The following is a 7,100-nucleotide window of genomic DNA, read 5'->3' on the forward strand; positions in this document are numbered from 1 at the left end:
TGCAGCGGGCACCGGCGGGCACTCGCACACCACACCTCCGAGCCGGCACAGAGCCTGTGACTCCGTCTCTGTGTCGGGACTGAGACCTGCTGACTTGTGCAGCATCGAGCTGCTGATTACTGCGGGCATAGAAACTATAAATAAATATACCTGGCAAAAGAGCAGGGCCCACAGACAGTAAACAAATCCCAAATCCCTGCTCCCAAGTTTCCTGGAAAGCAATGATCTGTCTGTGCACCCTGCTCTGCTCATTTCCTCAAAAGCTGGTCTGTGAAAAGGTCTTCTTTCCTCTGGGGGAAACTACCCACCCTGTCTGTCCCAGGACATATTGAGGATTCCAGTGGCTCTGTGAATTAGCCAGTGCATTTCTCATTTAAAGGACAAGTGATGCAGGGTTTTAAATTTTCTGCTGTAGTTAAGAATACCCTTGACGGTGTCCTGGGACAGCTCTTTCTCTCCCTGTGGTGATAGCACTCTGTTCTTGACTTCCTGCTGTGAAATGGAAAAGTGCCACCTGGCAGAGTCCCTTAATGTATGGAATCACTGGGCCTATGGGCAGGAGTGGTAGAAGCTAGATATGAGGCTGGTTAGGGCCACTAAGGTTTATAAGTGCCCCAAGTGCCTGAGAGCTCTTGGCCTGTGAGGAGTTTGGCTGGTTGGCTGGCTACAGCTATTGAGATGTATATCTGAGGTACTAGGAATTATGGATACTTTCCAGCTGTGAAATGTTCATAATGTTCTGATTTTTTGTCCACAGGCTGCTTGCAGATGCAGAAAGAGCATCAGAGACTGTTAGTGTATTGTAGAGGTGTGTGCTGAGACACAGCTTTACACCACGAGGATGTTCAGTGAACTCAGCAACCCAGGTCTACATCAATGGTAAGGATCCCAAACCAGTACTGGTTTTATGCTCATTTCTATCAAGTATTCCTGCATGCAGAGCAGTGGTGAAATGGCTGTACAGCACTGCAGTACAGGGCTTGGGGGGTGTTATCCACTGTAGCTGTGCAGGGAAGGGACAGCTCAAAGCAGACAAGCTTGAAGAATCAGAGCTTTGCTCTGCTCTGCTCAATCAGAATATATTCTGCCAAAGTTGGGTCTGCATTTCTCTTGAGAGGTGTTCTCTAAGTCTCCCTTTTAAGCTTCGGTTGGATGCCCATTTTTAGTTGATTTATAATACCTCAAACACATCTGCCAGAATAGCTTTCTGAGTTGGACCTGGTGGATGTCAGGCTATGACACCTGCAGTTCTTGCAGAACAGCTGGGGGAGTGTATTGCACAGGTACCTTCAGCACGCAGGGGACGCTGTTCAGCCCCCTGGCACTCCTGTTATCCCAGTGGCCACCGATGTCCTGTGGAGGAAAGCAGGGCTACTGTGTCAGGCCATGAGCTGATCCATAGTGACCAAGCTGAGCACCAGGGGGAGGAAGCAGATTAGCTCACAACAACTGCTGCTGCTGCAGCTTTCTGGTATATTCCTTGGAAACATAGGGTGCTGGCAGCTTGCAGAGCCAGGGCATGGCATGTTTAACCTCATGAACATCCCCTGAAGTTGTCGCAGACATCCTTTTCACTAAAAATCCTTTCTTAGGATTTTTCCTGCTGAAGCTGAGAAGTTTCAGCAACAAGATGTAAACAATGATTGTCTGCTGCTGTGGAATGCAACAGGTGGATCCATGATTAGTCTCGTGTGGATGTTTTGATTCATTGACCAGTCATGGCAGAGCTGGCTCACTCTCTCGGTCCGAGCCAGCTGCCTTTGTTATCATTCTTTCTTTTCTATTCTTAGCTTAACTATCTTTTCTGAGAAAACCTTTCCTTCTGTTTCTTTTTAGTATAGTTATAATGTAATATATATATATATCATAAAATAATAAATCAAGCCTTCTGAACATGGAGTCAACGTTCTCGTCTCTTCCCCAACTCAAGAACCCTTGTGACCACTGTCACAGAAGTGAACAGAGACTTCAGCCAGCTCCACTGCTGCAAGGTGGTGCTGATGCACAGCTATACTTCTGAAGAGTCTTGAGAAGCAGTTTGGTCATCACTTAACCCTTTAGGAAGTGGAGATGAGATTTAGGAAACTGGGCCCTCAAGGAGGGAAGTTTTGTGATTAGAAAAGCTAACCTCAAGCCAGGAACCCAAGGGATTTTTTCCCAGAGATGCTCCTGATTTTTTAGTTTTACTGGGCAAGTCCCCCCCACTTATGCCTTTTGACTTTTCCCTTGCATTGAAAATTCAGTTATTTCCATGTCAGAGGTGTATTCAGAGATTGGCTGGGTTTCTGCAAGCCTGCTGGGGTTTCCAGAAGCTAGTGCTGTCCAAGGGTAGAATTTATTTTTAGGAGATCAATATGATGCCAAACCAACATTATCCCGATGTTCTAGGATCTGTCACCTTGTATGATGGCTTGGCACCTTGCTGGCTAAACACCTTTAGCCTTGCAAAGACTTTGGGGCCATTTTCTTTACAGTTTTCTACTAGTCTCAAGTGGGAGAAGAAACTTGTCAAGATCTTGTCAAGGACATCAGTAGCTCTGCAGTATTCACTCCTCTTAGATGTGAGAGCTAGGTGAATGCAGTACCACAGAAGTTCAGTAAAGCCTCTCAAGACTGTTTTTTCTTGGACTCTCACCAGGTTCTTTCAAAGGATCTGGCTCCATCTTTTCTCTGGCTGCAGGATAAGTCTGACAGGCCCCATTACTCTCAGGGTTGGAGTGGACCACAGCTGGAATTCTTGGTTGCATGGGAGAAGGTATTGAGCTCATAGGGTAAGCTCTGCTGTCAGTCAGTGCTGAGATAGCACAGTGTAACTAGACGCCATTTCTAAGCTGGTAAAACAAGAACACATGGTGACTTCTGTTCAACTCTTCCCTGTACATGCCACCTTCCTACTTCTTATTCAGAAAATAATTTGACTATACAGTCAGGACTAAAAAAAAATAAATAAAAAGAAGTAAAGCAAGACCAAGTTCTACAAGTCGAGGTTGAAAGAGGATTATGCATGGGAAGCTCCCAGCTAAACAGAAATACAAGGCTGTTCTGCAGCATCCCACTCATCAATCCCCTGCATTCAATCTTTCAGTGTGTCCTTTGCATTTGTCTCCACACATTTCCATGACAGCCATTTTGCTCAGTTTTCTGGCTATATTTGTAATTACTCCTCTATAGCTGACCTTCAAGGCCTTTTACACAATCCTGGATGTGACTGTGTTCTTCCTGTTCTGGGTCAGACTGTGTGCCTTGGGCTTACTCTCTCTTTTCTGCATTAAATACTCTATATTCATTGCTCTCATTTCCCTTTACAGCCTTCCATCTTTCCCCATGTGAATCTTGAGTCTGAAGGTATGGGGAAGGGATCACATCTCATTGCTGCATACATTAGCTGGAGAGCAGTCTCCAGATCTGTGCTGCAGCACAAGTCTGTCCTGGGAGGCTACACCAGAGTACGGGTGATTTGGGTTGTTTCAGACTAAATTTGTCTCTTTGGTGCAGTGACTCACCATGGTGAGGCAGGTCTGGTGAATGACCTGCTGGCACCCAGGAAGCTCTGTCTTCACTGGAGAGCTCACCCTGCCACTCAGAAATCACTTGCTTTCCTTCAAGACCATCTTTGCCTGAGCATCTTTTTACCAAGAGATACTCCCACACAATTGTTCCCCTAACTGCTGTGTAGGGAGATTATTTATGGCTCAAGCTGTGCTGAGGCCCCACCTCCCACGTCCCCAGGACAGGTTTTATCATGCTGTCATTTCTGCCTTCATCTTGACAGAGCAGTGCTGGTGCAGGAGGAAGCCTGCTCCCTGTGCGGGTGCTGCCTGAGGCTGGGACAGAGTCTGAGAGGATTTCTAGGTGTGCCTAGGGCATTACAGAAATATTTTGTTACAGCTCATTCTGAGGTCCAGCAAACAGTATTTGCTACCACCTCTCTACAACTCCACTCTTCCAAGCCCCTGTTCCTCTTTTAAGAGGGAGCAGCACCAAGGCAGGGAGCTGGGACACTGGGTAGGGCACTGGCAGATGGGCAGGCAGCAGCCATCCCTCATGTAGAGTCTGCATGGGCTCTTCTCTCTGGTAAGACATTTTGCAGTCTGTATCCTCTTCTAGAATGTCTTTTGCCCTGAAAAATCCCGCCACGGTCCCACAAGAGTGTCCCATGCAGGGGAGCTGCAAAGAGGCACAGGACAGTAGAGGTTTGCTCTCCCCTGTTCCAGGTCTGGGTGGGAGGGGCTTCAGAAAGCATCTCCAGCACTGTCTTTTTGTCCTGAGTAAGCCACAGAACAGCATTTGTACAGGACTATCCAAGGGAGGGTTTTCACCATTGATCTTTAACCACAAGTCTAATGCAATACAGATAAGTGCATCAACCCATTAAAGACTTGGCTTGTGCTGCAATGGCTTTTGTAATATATGACTAGGATGTGGTTGGGTGTTGGCACTGGAGGTAGAAGGCATTAATTAGAGACATGTAGTTATGGCTAGGCCCTGAGGGAACACATGCAACCTAATTGGTTGCCCTGGAGCCCTCAATGTGGAGGTGAGGGGAGTTCAGCTTCCCTTGCTTTCACTGGGACTCATCACCTGTGTGGCTGGAGTTGCTATTTCCACAATGCTTCCAGTCAGTTGGGTTGAGAAGAGCCCATCTGCTGATGGAGTGACTGTCCCCCCTTGCAGGCCTACACTGTGCCCTGAGGCTACAGTACAGCCCCACTGATTTTGGCAGCCGTGAGGCAGAATATGCCCTTGCACCCTTTGCAATGCCTTTAGCACAAAGCACACCAGAGAGGAAATGGCTCTGACAGCCCCCCTAGGCTCAGAGAAGCAGCCCTGGGGTGCAGCTGCAGCATCTTTCTAGAGACTGATCCAGGTGCCTTAGGGCAAGCTGAGCATGAGCATCTCCTGGAGCCAGCTGGGGGAAAGAGCTCTTGTCTAACCCCTCTTTACCCAAATTTCATCTAGATCTGTATAGTTGTTTGGACATTATGACATGTCAGGTTGATCTCTTCCAAGTTCATCGTTGTGCTGTCCTGACAATACCCAGACCCTTCTGCCTGTGGGAGGGAAAACTGTATTGCAGACTTATGAAGATGACCAAAGACCAGTGCTGGCAATACTTAGAAAACCCCTGGAAGCTCCCTTTTGCAGGACCTGGGAGGCTGAAAGGGATGACATGGAGCTGAGTGGACTCTAATACAGGAAGGACATAGTACCTGCAGGCAAGGACTGGAGGTCCTGGAGTACCCAATTGATAGTAAAGAGGGTTCCCAGCGCACTGCACTCCCATCTCTCTAGCTAAGAGGGTTCCCAGCGCACCGCACTCCCATCTCTCTAGCTAAGCCCACTGGATCGGAGCTGGGAGCTGAAGTGTGGGGAACGTCTTGTCCCCTTCTGTCATCTGCCAGAGGGGTTTTCCACTCCCTCCTGTCCTGCATCAGCTGGGGAGGGATTCACAGCAGGAGGGATCAGGAGAGCCAGGGCTAAATCCTGAAAAATCCTGATTCAAGTGAGGCTTATATCAGTGCTGGCCAGACCCATATATGTGGACACCTCTCTCATGAGTTTTGGGTCTGTGGGAAGGTGAGTGGGAGATGGAGAAGGACACTGTGGGGAGAGCAACAGCTACTGCTATGGCAAGGAAAACATATGTTCTGGACAGAAATGTGTTTTCTGTGAATGATCCGGATCTCCAGTCAGAGTGTCCGGAAAAGAGCTCTCTTACTTTCTGCAGCTCTCAGCAGGGCTGCCTGCAGGTGCTAGGAAGGCACAGACATGCTTGGTCCTGGTATGGACACACTGGGGAAGCTCTGAGCTCTTCCACTTGGTTAAATTTGTCACTCTGGCTATGGCTTAGAGAAAAGCCTTCCCCCTCCCCGCCCTTCTGCCATCAAGAAGCTGCTGAAGGAATCAGGTCGTTGATCCTTCAGCAGTGAGGCCCCTAATTAGCCCAGCTTCTTGGAGTCTGCCAGAAAAGCCGGCTGTGTCTAAGGCAGCTGAGTCCCACAGTCCTCAGCGTAGGGGAGAGAGGCCCCTCACAGGCAGGAGCCTGGAGAAGGAAGGAGAAAATGGCAGCACTTTGATGCATTAAATATGAGGAAAGCCTACTCTGCCTGATGCTTTTTCTCCATGCCTGGGAGGGCAGAAGGAGACACACTTTCTGGGTGACTGTGGGGGCAGGTGAGCTTGGAATTGGACTTGCTGCGGCCTGGAAAGCAGCAAGGAGAGGCAGCTCATCCAAATTCTCTTGTAGATACGATGTGCACATGAAGCCCCAGCTCCCCTGGGCTTCTTGACTCACATACATTTAATTATGATTGCTGGGCTGGGTAATAAAGTGCTGTTTAATAGCAAATCGATCTGGCAACCTCTGAGGGCACAAAGTGCTGGCTGCCAGTCCAAGTGGCTGCCACACTCAGACCCAGTGCACTGGCAGTATAGAGTCCTGAAGCCCTGCCACAGACCCCTCACCTTGGTACTCAGCTGTCCCATATGACCTCTGCTCTCACGTGCCGCTGGCGCCAGTGGAGTCCCCACGCCAAGGCAGGTGACAAAGGATAGGTGATGTTTCCCCTTTGTATCTAGAAGTGGTTTCCTGAGATTCGTGTGCCATTTACCATCCTTGGGGTGCCTAGTGACACTGTGATATCAAGTTCCTGGTGGCCTGAGACACCTTGGCACCCCTGGCTGTAGTGTGCTTCAGGTGATGACCTTTGGAGAGATAAGTCCCTGTGCTCTAGGGCAAGGACTTCCTGATGTTGGTTGGTAGCCTGGACCACATAGCAGCTTTTGTCTTCTCATCCTCGTGGTTCTTAAGCTATGGTGGGACACAGGGAGCCTGTGCCCTTCGGCGTAGGGCACAAGGCACAGGCCGTGCCTGCTCACTCATGCCACGTACCAGTGGCAGGCCGTTCATATTGATGTGCACGCTGCTGAACGGAAAAATGGACACCAGGACACGGGGACGTGAGTGGTGTGGCATTGGAGCAGGCACACCGGCATCCGGGGTCGCGCTGCCCGTGCATGATACCCGGTTGCACTGGCACGGGGGGGTGTGCACAGCGGAACCTGAGCATGTGGAGGATGCTACACGGGTGGGGGACCCG

The 7,100-nt window shown here is 49.4% G+C and overlaps 1 protein-coding gene across 1 annotated transcript in view; it reads left to right on the top strand.

Annotated features, from left to right (window-relative positions):
- The first annotated feature begins 768 nt into the window (after positions 1–768).
- Positions 769–7,100, top strand: part of PSD (pleckstrin and Sec7 domain containing) — a 43,771-nt gene continuing 37,439 nt past the window's right edge. The window contains exon 1 of the mRNA XM_031061750.1: positions 769–879. The gene's annotated coding sequence lies outside the window, so the exon portion shown is untranslated. The remainder of the gene's footprint in view (positions 880–7,100) is intronic.

The sequence above is a fragment of the Geospiza fortis genome, unplaced genomic scaffold (genome assembly GCF_000277835.1).
Source record: "Geospiza fortis unplaced genomic scaffold, GeoFor_1.0 scaffold130, whole genome shotgun sequence".
Taxonomy (NCBI): Eukaryota; Metazoa; Chordata; class Aves; order Passeriformes; family Thraupidae; genus Geospiza; species Geospiza fortis.